The 16,670-nt window shown below is 37.8% G+C and overlaps 1 protein-coding gene across 4 annotated transcripts in view; it reads left to right on the top strand.

Moving 5' to 3' along the window:
* The window catches only part of SLC16A7 (solute carrier family 16 member 7), a 74,181-nt gene that overhangs the window by 14,322 nt on the left and 43,189 nt on the right, over nucleotides 1-16,670 (top strand). Inside the window, exons 1-2 of one of the 4 annotated variants that reach the window (XM_057425517.1) lie at nucleotides 2,464-2,641; nucleotides 8,881-8,965. The exons of 1 other annotated variant lie outside the window; for it this stretch is intronic. The gene's annotated coding sequence lies outside the window, so the exon portion shown is untranslated. Of the gene's footprint in view, nucleotides 1-2,463; nucleotides 2,642-8,880; nucleotides 8,966-16,670 lie in introns of those variants that run through there. 2 more of the 4 variants (XM_057425516.1, XM_057425518.1) reach the window with 2 other exon arrangements.

Below are 16,670 nucleotides of genomic sequence, written 5' to 3'. Positions count from 1 at the left end.
CATTTACACAGCTATCTCAGAGGATCTCTCCAGTAGCTGTATTCATGTTATATTTAAAAACCCACTGCCATTATTATTCACGAAATACGCTGCCAGATTAGTTTCATATGGTGAGTTGAGTAATAGCTCTCTTGGTATTTCTATGTTTTTACAGACAATGGTCCATGACAGCATTAACTTTTATTTTTGTTAAGTTCAAACTGACAGTGCACTGCAGGCCAGGTGCCTGCCCCTGATGTGCCCTGTGCCAATTAGCTCTGTCACTCAGAAGCACTCGAGCATTAGCTCTGACCTTCTACCTGATGGTCAGTTCTCTGAATTTAGAAGATCAGCCTCGATGTAGGCACAGATTTAAGCCCTTGTGTTTGCTTTCTGAAGTGGATGGACACAAGGCAGCTATGGTCTGCTGCCGTGATGCCAAGGTGCTGCTGTGCTGGGCTTGCTTGTGTTGATCATGCAGTCAGCATCCCTAGAGCTGCAGGCTCACCTTTTAAGGACAGCAGAGTGGTACCTGCTGTTAATTCCTCTTTCTGTGGCTGCTTTTCATGGATGCAGAAATCTTGAGGCCAGAGGTGATTTTCTCTTCCCCTGCTGGGGTGGGATGGGGATCCTGTGGAAGGAAGGGCCTGCCACTGAAGGGCACGGCGGGAGGGAGCAGCTTTGCTGACATGTGAGAAGCTGTACTCAGGACCAGACGCAAGTTGTCAAAATCTAACAGAGGGTGTCCAGCACGAACAATGTCTGGCTTCCTATTTCTCTCCAATAATAGGAAACACGGTATTGTTGTCACCTCAGGGTCTCTGTCAGAGTTCAGCAACCCATGTTTATTTCCTTTTTGGTCCTCTTATGTGCTTGTATCAGCAAACACGCTCTCTTCCTGCCGTTGTCCTCAGTGCTGAGGAGAACACTTGCAAATAGTCCTCTCCACAGTTTGGCATTAGAGGCTTATGTATCACTGCACCGTATTATCTCCAGTATATTTCATTCTTCCTGAAGGAAGCATTTCAGATTCAAATTAAAGTTTTAGACATTGAAGAGATCAATTAAATGATAATATTTTCTTACGATTAGGCTAGACTTTAAGCAGTGCTCATATTCGGTGTGCTTCCAGTAGTTCTGGAGCTTGTCTCACTTTACATGTGAGGTTGCCACAGGCCTTAGAAATGCAGATCATCATTAGCATCAATATTTTTAGATAAATTAAGAACTTCATTGAGAAAACTGTTTCTTTCCCTGTATTCAAAGTGGTGGGCAGTGAAAGTAACAGTAGTTTGCCCACAAAATCTGTCCCAGAGACTGCCTAGAAATCCCAAACAAAGTGCTTTTAAGAGCTTCGAGGCTTTGGTATCATAGAATCAGAATCATAGAATGGTTAGGATTGGAAAGGACCTTAAGATCATCTAGTTCCAACCCTCCTGCCATGGGCAGGGACACCTCACACTAAACTATCTCACCCAAGGCTTCATCCAAACTGTTGCACAGTGGATAACTTGGACAAGAAAACGTTTAATTTTTTTTAACCTGAGTCCTCAGAATGCTTTCCCATTTCATTTGGTCATGTGTTTCATACTTTCCAGCATTTATTGGGTCAAGGCAAGTATGGTGTGTGAGACTGGAGAAAAATAGCGATTGTAAGGACACGTATACCTTTGTGTTTGCTTTTCTAACAAAGTAGTTAAGGTCACTTTTGCAGTTAAAAAGGAAAGGCTTTTGATGTGAACTTACAAAAGCATTTTGCTCATAATTCTTGAGTGAATTTATGATCTGATCTAAGGTACAACTTGCCTTTTATATATGCACGCTTTAGCGTGAGTATCGCAGATGATTCACTTTTTTCCTATACAGAAATGGTAAGTCTCTGTAAAATTTAAGAAGTAACAGAAAATAATTTTTGTGGCTCTGAAGCAAATTCTGCATTTTCTCCAGCCAAATGCAGCTTTCTAAATAATGTGGATAGCATTGCTTATTAATACAAAGAAGTTTCTAATTACTCCATAAAGCCTAATGCAATATTTTAGTATGCCTGTTAATGGAGCAGTCTAAGAAAGTCCAAGTTAATTGCATATTTACTGTTAATTGCTGGACAATTTTGTTCAAATGAGAAAAAAATTAGACTTCTGCAGCATGTTAGTTGCATTGAGTGCCTCCAGTTTTGCTTTTAAGCTTTTGCTGATGATCTTTAGAGCATTTTTATTACATTTTTAATTGGTCGAACAAAATAATATTAATGCTGATTTTAACTTACTATACATTTTAAAAGGCAGGTTCACACCCAGCATCTCAGTACATGCTGAGCTCCCATGCCATTAGGCACAAACCATGTTCAGATGTCCCCAGATATTAGCACTCACTTTAAAGGCTCATTTTAAATATAAATAGGCACAGAAGATGATAAGGAAAAATCCAAGGATACCTCTCTGTGGGATTGTGTTCTGAATGCTGAGCTTCACCATAACCTCTTGCACCTTAGTAATTTGAGATGCTTGTTGGTTTGGCAATTGGTCACACAAAATAAACTGTCTAAACATCATGTGTGATAATCAGCCAATCACGTCTCCAGAGAGTCTTTAAATGTTCAAACTGAACTGGCTCTGTATCTATCAAGTTGAGATTATTGTCTTGGACAGCAGCTCTCTGCCAGGTAATGTGTAATTTTTCCTATTTCCTTTTAGCTTTACATAGTAACAATAGGTAGTTTTAGATTATTGTGATAATCCATGCAAAACTAATTGACTAATTAAATGCAAGACAAGTCAACGCACCACTGCATGTTGCACAATATTTGCTAGTGGCTTTTTAATGATTACCTAGCATAAAATAACGAAAGAGTGTGAAGCATTTTTAAGACGAAATATTCTGTCAACTCCTAAAAAGTCATAACAAGGATTAATGACTGAATGGTGACGCTCCCCAGTCTTGTCAGGCTTTATAGATTTGGTTGACATTTTTTGTTCATGTATTTTGCCAGCATTTCGGAGAAAACAGAGGCCAAAGATGGATCTTCTAAAGAGAAAATTTAAAGAAAGTGAAGCATCAGTGTAGCTCTGGTCAGATTTCGGGACTGATGAATGCGGAATGTACATCAGAGTTAGAGTAAAGGTGTGCTGAAAGTGGTTTTGTGGCTATGTGAGCTAGAGGAACAACAGGACAGTGTGAAAGCGTGCAAGCAAAGTGTTTGAAGTGTCTGAAGATGCTCAAGAAGCTCACAGCTAACATGGAAAAAGATGAATGAGGGCAGGAGATTTGAAGACAAGTTGGACATAGATGAGGCAACAGCCAAGGTAGATGATTGCTGTGGCATCATGCGTGGGAATGAAGACTAGAGCCTGGGCTGACAGGGAGAATTAATCCCATTTGTTCTGAAGTAACATGTAGTTTATAAATGAAATATCAATCTTACATTCAAGACAGAACTTGATGATAAACTTCCTATTTTCATAAGGATTTGGGAGGGCAGCCACAGCATAAGCCCCCAGCTATGGAATGAAGGCTGTTCAGCCTTGCTGAGCACTTAAACAGCCGATTCTTCTGCAGTGCCATAGATTTTTATAATAAAGAATGAGGGGTTGCTTTAAAGCCAGCAGTGTGGGTGTATACTTCAGTGGCACAAGTAACTCTGTTTCAGACTTTTGCAACCTCAGAGCTGGGTGTCCTGTGCCTCCTTTTAGCCGTAGGCGCTTTAAAATTTATTAGATTCCTTTGACTGAAGCAAATCCAAAAATAATTTCCAATTCTGCTTTTCATATATAACAACCCCTCTAAAACCTCCAACCAACCTAAATGGTTTTAGCAATAGTTAATGCAGTAGTGGTTTTGCAGTGGCTGATTATACATGATTTTGGAGAAAAGTTTACTGAGTTTATTTCATGGAGATAGCCTGGTGGTTTTTGGTGCTTTTGTCATCCCTGTTATCAAACCTTAAAGCCTCAAGGTCTAATTCTTTGCTTACTGAGCTCAAAACTGAGTGCAAAACTTTGATTTCAGTAGAGCAGGCTGATGGCTTAGAGGCCAGAATTTTGGCTGTCATCTTCACAACTCTTCTGATGACAGAAGCACTGTAATGTCTTACCACATAGTATGGACTTAACTGGGTCAAACTGCAAAACAAAAAAATCACAAAACTGGTTAGTGGTGATAGTTTTCGTGTTTATTTCCAGTGGGTATTTTTACACCTTCTTTTAAATTTGCATTTGCTTATTTTATGATTCTCAAATGTTATCCATAAATTATTTATGAAAAAAAAATATTGGTGAGCTCAAAAAAAAGTACTGTTTTGGTTTTCGCCAGTGACTGGGACCCAGTGTATATTCACACAGTCCCACCGTCATGTAGAACTTAGCTATGGTAGCTCTTCAACAGTAAAAACAGTCACTTCCCTGTTAGTACAAATAGAATGAAATAACAGAAAGGTATTCCTACAGAGTAATGGAAGAGAGGTCCCTGAATCCTTACAAAAAGGAGTTGTGTTTGAATAACTGATTTTTCATGATGCTGCATGCAACGTTAGTGAAGTTTCAATATGACAAAAATTCCTTTAAATTTAACTTCTTGCCTAAAAACTGTTTTTCAGATTGTTGCACAAAATTGATTTATCTGTGCAACTCCCTATCCCTATCCCTTTAAACAGTTAGAAGGTAGAAAGAAATTGAGGGGAAAAAGAAACAAATGAGCCTGTCTCTTCTCCCCAGTCACAGAGAAAGCAAGCACTGTGCTTGACCCACATAAGAGAAGAAAACAGGAGAGTGAAAGATTTGTGTGCAGTGTAGTTACAGATATTATAAAACAATCACTGCATGATGTTTAAACATTTCTTTATGGTGTTTCCACTGAGATACTCCATTAGTATGTGATGATAATGAATCATGATTGTGCTTCACTGAAAGCTCTTGCCATGCCATAGCTGCATACGTTTCTGATTTTTTTTTTTGTCTCCTTGTGGGTTGCACATGGAAACAAGGGAGAGAAATTACTTGAAGAACATAAGAGGAATAGAAGTAGCACAATTATAATGGCACTTAGAAGTGGAGAATCTTTTCAACACAGTTTTATTTCATTTTGTCAATATTTTTTTATTCAAGTTAGAAGTGCAGCTATAAATATAGTCCTGTGGGGAATGTGAGAGAATGCCTTTAAAAAATGTCCCTGGGCAGTGCATATGTGTTGACAAAAGTGGAGGATTTTAAATTCTTTTTTTTTCCACTTCTGTAGACGTAGCTTGTCTACAGCAACTAATTTGGGAAGGAATATTTTCAGCTAAGGAGAGAGATTGAAAAAAGACAAGTAATTCTTTACTGGTGAAGCACTCAACATCTATACAGTGTCTCAGTACAGCTGGCAGTGTTTCTTCCAGATCTAACTCCTACATGCTCAGATGGTAAGTCTTTAGAGCAGGGAAAAGTGCCATCTGGTGATTCAAAACAATACAAAACTGATGGAATCAACTTTTTGTAGATGACAAATGGAACTGGTCATCAATCTCAAATAAAATTGCCATATGTGATGTTTGGTTCTGAAGATCCTGGAACCTGAAAAACACTCAACTATCTCCATTGTCAAATTTCTATTTAAAATTCTATTCTTTCATTATACTGCAGCAAATTAATATCATATGTTTAGCAGCAGTAAATAATAATTCATGCACTTCTGTAATCACGAAGTGTCTGTGATGTGTGCTGATAAAAAAGCTATATGCCATATATGTGCCAATTATATAATTATGAAGATTATAAACATATATTTGTGTTTTTACATTAGATTTTGGACTCTGATATAGGGTTTATGATTTATATATATTATATAGCATGTGTCATGTAAAAGAGTAATAAAAATATAAAATATGAATATAAAGCACCATAATGTCTAATATAATTTATGTCATTACATAATTTTTAGATTTCCTGGGAAGAGCCTTCTCCTGTATTCCACCTTATTCTAGGAAGCTATCTGTGGTGGCCATATGAAGTGTTAATTCATTTTTCTGTACTCCCTCATTGCTATCACGTTCATTAAAGCTGAAACATTTGCCTTACTTGACAGTAAATCTCAGGTGTTCATGAAGGAAGTATGGTAGAAATGGATATTGCCAAATGGGATACTCATTAGATAACATAGCTTGAACCTTTTTGGCTTGTGTGTTTTGCAGCCTGCACATGGAGATGTGCTGGTGCAGCCTGGGTACCCAGGTTGTTGGTTGAAGGAAGGCCCTTGTCAGGCTATACACAGCAGCCAGCACTCCCAGAAGAAGTTAGGAGGTAACTTGCACACATGCCTCTGCTGCTGGCTAGCCTTTGCCCAAAGACATCTGAATTAAGGCTCCAGGAGAAGAAAAACCTAATCTACATTGTAAATGGCAGGTGGATGTAACTTCAGCCTGAGGTCATTATAATTTCAGCTGGCAGCCTGATGGTGGTGTGCAACTCAAGCAATCTGCAGTGGTAGTGCACTAAGTGGAGAGAAAGAGGTAGAAAAGCAAACTAGAACAGTTGATCTGTGAGAAAGTCTTTTTGAGCCTCTTAGGTTTTGTCCCTTTTCACAAAGGGAATGACAGCAGACATGGAGTGAGGTGAGACCTTGAAACATGCAGGAGAAAGGCAAAATGAGTGAGAAGGTATCTGGGATGAAGAAAATATGATGCACATGAGCCCAAAACATGAACAAGGTTCCATAAGAGGCAACCAAAAAAACCCCTTCCTTTTGGTGTTTTCTGGATTAGAATAATTGAGATGGGACTACAAGAAGGAGAATTAGATCATTTGGGGCATGGTTATCTGAGCTTAGCTACTCAAATCCTGAAGTCTTTAAGCTGTGAGAGCTAAAGCAACCCCTTCTCCCCAGACAGTTTTATAACAACCACTCATGTTAAGAGTAGAAGTCAACATATGAAAAGAACTATTTGAATGAGGGAAAAATTATACCTTCTGCAAATGAGAAGATGTGAGTGCAGTAAGAGCAGGAAGCAACTTTTCATTTTATGCACCTTCATCCCACAAACCAGGCATTTAAAATAAAGATACTGAATAGTGAAATAAAGAAAAATGAAATAAGGAGATGAAATCACACCTAATGACAAATCTGGAATCTTTGAAAGGTATTTCAACTATATCTGGCATTACATACACTTTAAATCACTAGTCATAAGTAGACCATCACTGTACTAAAATACTGGTGTAATGAAACGACCATTTCAGTGCTTTTGTCTATTTATGTGTCTTAACTGGCTTGAATTCATTCTTTCTTCTTTTTTGCAAGACTTTTCAGAGAGTATGAGTTGAATTGTAGTATCATTGCAATACATAAAATACTGATACATTGCATACATAAAATTACCGATAGGTCCTCAATTTCAAATTCCAAATCAGTTATTTCTGACTTGGAAATAAGAAAAGAGGTGAACAGGAATGTAACTCCATAGAGTAAGAATTTTTGGTTTAGTAATGAGTTCTCTTCACCTATTATTAGGAAACTAATTTGTATAATTCAGTATGAAATACAGTGCTGGAACAAACATTAATAATTTTTGCTTAGTAATAAATCTCTGAATTATGAGGAAGATTTTCTATAATGTATGAAAATATTTAAAGAGTTAATTTCCACCTGTGCTCAGCACTGGTGAACACTGTGTTCAGTTCTGTGTCCCTCACCACAAGAGAGATACTGAGTTGCTGAAGATGGTCCAGAGAAGGGCAATGGAGCTGGTGAAGGGCCTGTGAGGAGTAGCAGAGGTAACTGGGGTTGTTTAGTCTGGTGAAGAGGAGGCTCAGTTAGGACCTTATCACTCTACAACTACCTGAAAGGAGGTTGTAGTGGGGTGAGGGTTGGTCTCTTCTCCCAAGTAACAAGTGATAGTACAAGAGATAGCAGCCTCAGGCTGTGCCAGGGGAGGTTTAGACTGTATATTAGGAAAAGTTTCTTCACCAAGAATGTGATCAGGTATTGGAACAGGCTGCCCAGGTCAGTGATGGAATCACTGTCCCTGGAAGTGTTCAAGAACTGGAGAGGGCATGACGTGCCTTAGTGGTAGACTTGGCAGTCCTGGGGTGTAGACTGGACTTGATGATCTTAAAGGTCTCTTCCAACCTAGTTGATTCTGTGATTCCATGAAATTCTATGAAAGTCTATAAAAAAGCCTTATGGGATGCATTGAATCCTTCATGTAAGATACATTGTTTTCTGTCCCTCAGTATGTACTTGTTCAAAATGATCCCAGGATATGAATTTCTGACTTGGCAAGAACGTTATAGATCAGCAGTATGTACTAACATCTGGCTGCATAGTGCAGCTGAATTACTTACGCAATAGCAGTAAGAGAAGAAAATGTCATGCAAATACACATAATTTTAGGCTCAAGGGCCCAGTATTCTTGTGTAATACTGGTTAAACAGACTGACAGAGCAGAGACATTTTGCGATGTGTTAATATGGGAAAATGTAATTAGTTCCAAAATAGAAGTTACTGTAATTCAAGCAGTAGATATAAGCTGAGAAAATAGTGCTAGCCCTTTGTGTAATCAAATCATACTGTAGAGTTAATGATTTGCCAGGTATTGTAGAGTTGAAATAGAAGATCTGAAGAGAAATTGCAGAAGCAAATCCTTCACAAATAGAAGTCTTATGTGTATCACAATGAAATATATCAATGACAGAAATGCAGTTTCCTTCGTTATTGCAACTGTCCTGTAAGCTTGAGTCACCAAATTGCTTCTAAAGGCTGGTGTAACAGTTGATAACTATGCTTGAGGAGCATTTAATTTCTAACAGAAAGGTGTCTGAAGGGCAATTCAACCATAAGTTTCTAGAAAAGTAGGTATGTATTAATTTCCTTATGTCAATAGGGAGGTGTACTTCGTCAGCTAAATATAAATACCTCATCTCTCCCTCCCAGCTACCTGAAATAGTGAAGAAGTTGAATCTGTTTTTACTTGTCTGCCAATATTCAATGAAGAACAATTAATTTTCTTCTCTCTTGGGTACCACTTTATCTTTCTTTCTCTCCCTCTCTCTTTCTTGCACGTTTGTTTTTTTGTTTTGTTTTTTTTTTTCCCTCTCACCTCTTTCTTCTCTTTCTTTATCTAAATATAGTCATATTATCCTTTCCAACCAAGGTTATTATTAAAGCTGCATTTCTAGATGTTACACAGCCCATTGTGTGGTTACCTGGTAACAGAAGCCAGTGTCATGAAAAGATGCCAGATCCTACACCTGGGTTGGGGCAATCACAGGCACAGCTACAGGTTGGGCAAAGAAGAGATTCAAAGCAGCCCTGCAGAGAAGGACTTGGGCATGTTGCTTGATGAGAAACTGAACCTGAGCCGGCTTCAGTGTGCTCTCACAGCCCAGAAAGCCAACCGTATCCTGGGCTGCATAAAAGGAGCATGACCAGCAGGTCGAAGGAGGTGATCCTGCCCCTCTGCTCTCATGAGACCTCACTTGGAGTATTGTGTACAGTTCTGGTGTCCTCAACATAAAAAGGACATGGAACTGTTGGAACAAGTCCAGAGGAGGGCCATGAGGATGATCAGGGGACTGGAGCACCTCCTGTATGAAGATAGGCTGAGGAAGTTGGGGCTGTTCAGCCTGGAGAAGAGAAGGCTGCGTGGAGACCTCATAGCAGCCTTCCAGTATCTGAAGGGTGGGTATAGGGATGCTGGGGATGGGCTCTTCATTAGGGACTGTGGTGATAGGTCAAGGGGTAATGGGTTAAAACTTAAACAGGGGAAGTTCAGGTTAAATATAAGGGAGTTCTTTCCTGTTAGGGTGGTGAAGCACTGAAACAGGTGGCCCAAAGAAGTGGTAAATGCTCCATCCCTGGCAGTGTTCAAGGCCAGGTTGGACACAGCCTTGGTCAACATGGTTTAGTGTGAGGTGTCCCTGCTCATGGAATGGGTGTTTGAACTAGATGTTCTTAAGATCCTTTCCAACCCAAGCCATTTTATGATTCTATGACTCTATGGATGTACTAGCTTTCTATGATATGCATGAAATGTCCACAGAAAGTACAGACTATCATAATGTCTGTATCCTGATGGCCGTAAGTACAGGGATATCAGACATAAAAAAGCATTGCTGATGCGTCTGGTGGTACTTTTAAACTGGTGAGCTAGATCTTGACCTCTGAGGTATCTCAGTGTATATCTCAAAATGGCATGTAAGAGAGAGGTGTTCTTTCACACAAAGGCTTACTTCCACTATTTCCTTATTTCTTGTGAGGACAGTGACTGACCTTGCTTTCAGAGTTTTGATTGTTAATTTATTAGTGGTATTATAATTTCTGAAATATGTTGACTCCTTAATGAACTGGAAAGAGAATTTTTCTGAACCGGTAACGTGAGTCAGAAGCGCTTAGCTACAGACATTTAGCCACTTCTTGATCCTTTCTTTTGTTGCACAGTAGGAACAGTACGAACATGATTTTGCCTGCTCAGAACTGGAAAGGTTTTTCCTACATTAGAAGTGCTAGATTTCCAGAGGATCCTCGTATCTTCATAGACAATATTTCTGGGGGGAGATATCAGGGAATAATCCGACAGCATTGCAAGTTATAAAATTTACTTTGTGTTGCTTTAATATTACCCCAGTTGGCTGTTGCTGTATTAGCACATTTCCTCTCTTTACATTTTTTTTTATGCTAAATTTAATCTTTTAAACTTCTTTTTTATTATTATTTGTAATTTCAGTTTGATTTCTCTTTCTTCCGTCAAATTCACACATCTATATATTAATAACCAGAAGTGCCTTACCTATTTAAGCAGGTATTGGAATAAAATTTTGTTTCGTGGTCATCTCAAGGACACAGCCACTTTTTCCTAGTTTTTATAATTCTAGCATCTTTATGAATAAAGAACCAACTTTATTTCTTTCCTGTGCCCTACAAGGGAGGATGAAGTCCTCCCGTAATCAATGGATGGATCCTATCGTGATATAATAATCAAATATCAACACATTCTTCTAGCCTAAAGCATGGTTTACAGAATTATTAATTCAGTATCTAATATCGTGCACATATCATGATGCATCAAAAGTATTTTATTGCAGAATTAGTGTAATGTACAGAATAACAGTCATGGAAATGCTTGGAAGAATGGCAGTAGACCCAGCTTCAGGGAAACAATTATGTACTGCTACTTTCAACTTCTGTCATGTGTGATTTTCACAGGGATTCTTTTATTACCCTGTTCAGTTGCCATAATAACAGCATGTCTGTGGTTGGAAACCTAAGGCTGTGTTGTCACAGGCATACCATGCAAGTAGGAAAACTGTACTCACTCCTTGACATTGTATGGCATGACTTGGTTCGTTTATCTAGATTCAGCAAGCTGAGGGTGGTTCAGCATGTTGCTCTGTTAGTATAAAACTTTTTTCCTTGTCATTTTTGATGGATCATTAATTACACCTGTCAGGTAGTAGCAAAGGGTTTTGTAGTTTATGTCCTTCAACAAGTTTTGTAAAATGTAGGTTTATTTCTCAGGTGTGGAGTGTGGAATAAACCAAAGACTAGTCCTGTTTTGGTTTTATTCCTTTGACATGATTTCCAATGCTTGTCACTGCGCTTTAGTTGCCTTGTTGCTCACATTTCATAAAATACTACATACCATATGTGACATGCTTAAAATTAATTTTGCTACATATAAATCAGTGTCTTGGAAATGACATACTTTGATCCAGTTCTTCATTTGCATTATCAAGGTGAAGTTTCACGTATTTCCTTAACAAGAAAGTTTTACCTTTGAAATTGGAAAGTGGACAGCATTGCTGCCTGGTGAATTCTGAATTGATTATTTCTAAATAAGATTCTTTTTCCTCGTCATAAAAAGAACCATAAGAAATTTAAACACGTACAAGCACAAAAAATAATCCTTTCTAAATGCTGTTTATTTTTAATTATATGACAAAGTGATGAAATTTATAAATATTATCTAAACTATTAGAATAGACAGAGGAAGGGTTAATTATGTATTTCATTTCATTTGGGTTATGTCTTAGTTTACTGCCTCTAGAATATATTTGTACCCTGATGTGCAGATCCTTGTTTCTCATTTGGGAATATTTTCAGGTCAGAATTTTAAGACTTTCTGGCAATTATCCAGAAATCTCAGATATGTCTGTTGTGGATGTTCAGTGGTCTCCTGCAGCTTGGTACCTGAGACTCACTATTTGTTTGTCATAGAAAACTGTTGCTCATATCTCTGCCCAGAAAATCTCAGGCAGAAATATGCCAGGCCTAGGCAGCATTAATACAAAATCTGGATATTCAACCCATGCACAGTCAAAAGTCTTCTTTAAGCCTAAGCCTCCTATAATGTCTGGGATCAGATGATGATGGGAGCTGTGTTTGCTTTCAAAATAGAAGAAGGCATGAACTGTTGAATTTATGTGAAATTCTGTATTGGTAAATTCTATCAAATAAAACCAGGCAGTTTGGGCCAGATCTACGTGTTTCCTAAATCCATTGAATGATTTCACAGTTGAACACTGGTGTGTCAGTTCTTCTCCAGAAAAGCTGTGGCATTCTGTGCTGGTCAGCTGAGCTGTGAAAAACTATTGGAAAAAGTCCTGCAGGGTGACAGAAAACCACAAATAGCTTTTTAAAATACCTGTGACAGTGCTGTACTGTACAAAAGCAAGATACCCTAATTATTTGTGTGAAAGGACTGAGATTTTCTCTAGCTAGACTAGAAAAGAACAGAAAGGAAGAAGCAAGTGAAAGACTGCAGAGAGAAGCAAACCCTACTGAGAGGGGGGAGCCAAGTGCTTTTCAAAGAGGTACATATGGTTATACATGTTATTGCGTCTGCCCACATTTTCTTGCATAATCCTTTCCACCTCCTTGCATGACTTAACTCAGAATGTAGTACAGGCAGGTTCAGTGAGAGTAAATCAAAACCTTTGGTCATGAGGCTAAAAGGTGACCTTGTTCTGCTGTGATGCCAAATATTTCATGTGAAATCTCAGCTAAGTCCTCCTGTGATATCCTTGAGTGTGAGCACAGATATTAAAATCTTAGAGAAACATAAGACAGTTCAAATAATATAAATGTGGTGATACAGAAGACAGAATGGATGACAAATACAGTTGAGGCTTCAAAAAATATTATGCAAGCCATACAAATCCCCCCCAATGCTTTCCTATTTTGTTTATGACAACTTTAATTTTTTTTTTTAGGAGTATATAATACTTTGGCACAGAAAACATGCTAATCTGCTCCTCTCTCTGTGTCTTTTTAACAAGCACTTGCTCATGCTGCAAAATACAAACAGACAACAGCTTGGCTAGTGCTGAATGTGTGGACTTTGCATATATGATTTCAGCTAAGCGAGGTATAATACCAAAGCCAGTATTGATTTAATTTTTTTCAGTAAATGCTTACATTTTGGGATGAATACTGGATCTTTTATGGATTTCTTCTTTCATTTGCAACAAGTAAAAGGAAAAGGTTATTGCTACATCATGATTTAAAATTTTCAAAATCAAGAGATCGTTTTTTTCCAGTAAAACTTGGACATCGGATTTCCACTTGGCTCACTGAAGATGGAATCTGCTGAATTATATATGTAAAAGATATATTTCTTTGCCTAGAGGAGAGTAATATTGTGGGATAAATTGTAGAGAGACTGTTGCTATCAGATGATGGACAAATTTTCACTGCTACTAGGCTTCATTCACTCTCAGTTAAAAATGTGATTGGTGTTGAAATTGCCATGTTTGTACTGAGGACAAAGGGGAGTATTTTTGCAAAGTCTGAAACACTGGCTTTGGTATTTTATTGTTTCTTATATCACTAAAAATTCGCCTCATCTTAAATGTTGATTTTAATGTTGTGTTTTTTTTTTGTGTGTGTCTCTTTTTTTTCAGGTAAAAAAGACTTGCTATTGTTCAACTGCAAAATATATGCATCTATAAATCTTGAATGAGTGTGCTAGATAAAATGAGAAAGTTGCATTTAAAAATCTAAGGGGTTGTGTTGTTTTTTGTTTTTCTTTTTGAAAGAGAGTGAGAAAAGATATTTCTGAAATAACCTTTTCCCCATTGAACTCAGGTTATTTGTGTAAATAAACCTTTGATGCTTTTCCGTGAATATGGGAAAATAAATGCATGCATGCATGCATGCATACTTACACATTAAAAACTGTTTTGAAATTAGGGATTCCCCACCACCACTCTTATTTTGGAAAGTTTTGTGCAGAGCTTAATATTTGTCTGCCTCCTTTGATAGTTCCAGAGAAACTTCATGGTATCACAGCACTCAGAACACATAGATTTCATTGCCTACCTGCAAGTAGCCTGCCTGTTGTTTTTTTTTTAAATCTTGGTACACCACTCTGGGAACAGTGCCACAGTGATAAATGCTTTAAGAATACAGATAGATTAAATAGGTTTTGACCTTGGCTTGTACAAAAGGCAGTTTGAAAGGGCAAAAATAACACAGTGTTAAAGACCTTGCTATTGAGAAGTATATATTCTCTCACACTGAAGACTGAAAGACGAAAGAAAGCAGGCTATAGACAGTATATCCTACAATAGGCCCACTCATCACTGAATTCCCTTAACGGAGAAAATAAAGGTAACAAAACTGATCATATGTAGGTGCTTAAGAGGAGAGATTTTCATGGCTGGAGAAAATGGTCTTGATTGCTATTTGCAATCAGAGATACGTATTTGGCCAGTTCTCATCATCCCTTAGTTCACTACAATAACGCTTGATACAGAAAGGAGTATAAGCTGCATACATAATGGTAATAAATATAAGTTTATATATAAACTTCAGTAATCAAAACTTAAAAGACCTGCTGCATAGTGGTGCATGGTAGTGAAGGCCCTTAAGTTTCTTTCCTAGTTGATTCAGAGTGCTAACATTCTGTTTCTTAGTATGGTCAGAAGTGCCCCAGCCTAGATTGTGCTTGGATTATTTTAGTCCCATTAAGTAAACAGCATGAGGTCATTTGATAGGTCTGGATTGTTCTACATTTTTAGAGGTTACCTGGTCATTAGAATGCTATACTGTTGGTTGTCTTAGGTGACACTGGCACTTCCTTTTAAAGCAGTTGCTCAATGATCAGAACATTACCTAACATTCAACTTTGCTTTCTATCCAAGAGAATTATAGACAAGATCTTTTCCATTTCAGGAGAGTACTTCAGTTGTGAGACTAATCAGGAGGATGTTGCCAGTACATCTTGATAAAACTGTGCTATTTCAGAGGCAATAATCTCATATTCCTTGGCCTGTGAAAATGAGAGTACTAACAAAATATAGCCTGAGCAGGAGAAATGGCTGCTTTGGAGGTGGATATGCAGACTTTATGTTTTCCTGAAGCGACTGTCTTTCTGCTGCAGACATATTGACTCCTTTAACCGTCAACTAGTTTGCAAAGTTCTTGAGCCTGTTTTGTTTGAAATAAAAATGTGGGTATGTGGGTTCTCGAGCCCTTTGTTGAACTGAGACACAGAAGTCTTGCCTGAAATTATAAGAAAAGGCTGATGCAGAATGAGAAAGATTCAAGTCACCTGAAACATAAGTCGTTGCCTTGGCTGGAAGTCTATGCTTCTATGTCAGGCATGGAGTTAAAAATAGTCACATGTATACATGGTTATCATTGGTACACTCATATGATACATGTAGGTCATGAAAAATACATAATTCAGAAAAGAATAAATACAGTGGAATCCACTAAAACCAAGAAATTGCAAAAGTTGGAGAAATGGTATGTGTCAATCAACTTGACACATACTAATCAACTCATATTGGAGTGGATGCATGCTCCAGGATGAAAGAGCTGATGTACGCTTAACACATCTCTCAGCTGAAAGTTGAAAGACTTGATACATCTCTCAGTTTCATGTTCCCTGTCCTAGGTACATCAACCTATTTGTAAAATAAACATCTGCTTTAGAAAACTTATTTTTCACAGTCAGGTGACTCATCATTGTGATCCAGAAGAAACAAAAATCTGTAGTCAGTTATTGTATTTGACTTTATCTTGATGCCACGTTTTTCTGTGAAGTGTAGAATCCTGGAATGCACGTAATAATACTATTTTGAATAGTGATCTTATAGTAAAATATGTCTTTGTAATTGATAAGGGTAAAGACTCCATCTTAGACTCTGTAGTAGCCATTTTATATTAGTCCCATGGTGCAAATATGCCCTAGAGACATCTTTACTTTGCTTAAAGAAGCACTTCATTTCAACTTTATTGGCAATTCACCATGATTTTGGAGTTAGTTGGCAGCAAATGGTACAGTAATATTACATTATTTCACATCAGAACAGGTACGTATATTAGAGCAAATAAACCAGTATTTCGCTCTGTTAATAGACAAAATAATTTTAATTTGTAATTTGTAATGTATATGTACTGCAACTATATGCATGACTTTACAGAATGCAGCCAGCCCTTAGCAGGCTTAGGTCTATTGCAGAACAGAAGGTAGGGATAACTGAAAAAGTCATAAATAGCCAGAGCTAGACTCCTCAAAGTCCTGTTTTATTTTGCAAAGATGAGTCATAGCTTTACTCACATTTTGGAGATGGAAACAGCACTATTTGCTTCATCTTTTTGCGCTCTGATATTTGCTCAGGAAACCTGAACAGGTACATTCTGTTACTGTCCTTTTTCACTTCCTAAAAATTCCAGGTTTATTAGTGCTGCATCTTTTAACAGTCATTTTTATTCTG

Source organism: Pezoporus wallicus, unplaced genomic scaffold (genome assembly GCF_028554395.1).
Source record: "Pezoporus wallicus isolate ANWC-B61680 ecotype Strahan unplaced genomic scaffold, APGP_CSIRO_Pwel_v1 contig_4722, whole genome shotgun sequence".
NCBI lineage: Eukaryota > Metazoa > Chordata > Aves > Psittaciformes > Psittacidae > Pezoporus > Pezoporus wallicus.
The sequence above is the reverse complement of the archived record's forward strand: the minus strand, read 5'-3'. Positions and strand labels throughout refer to the sequence as shown.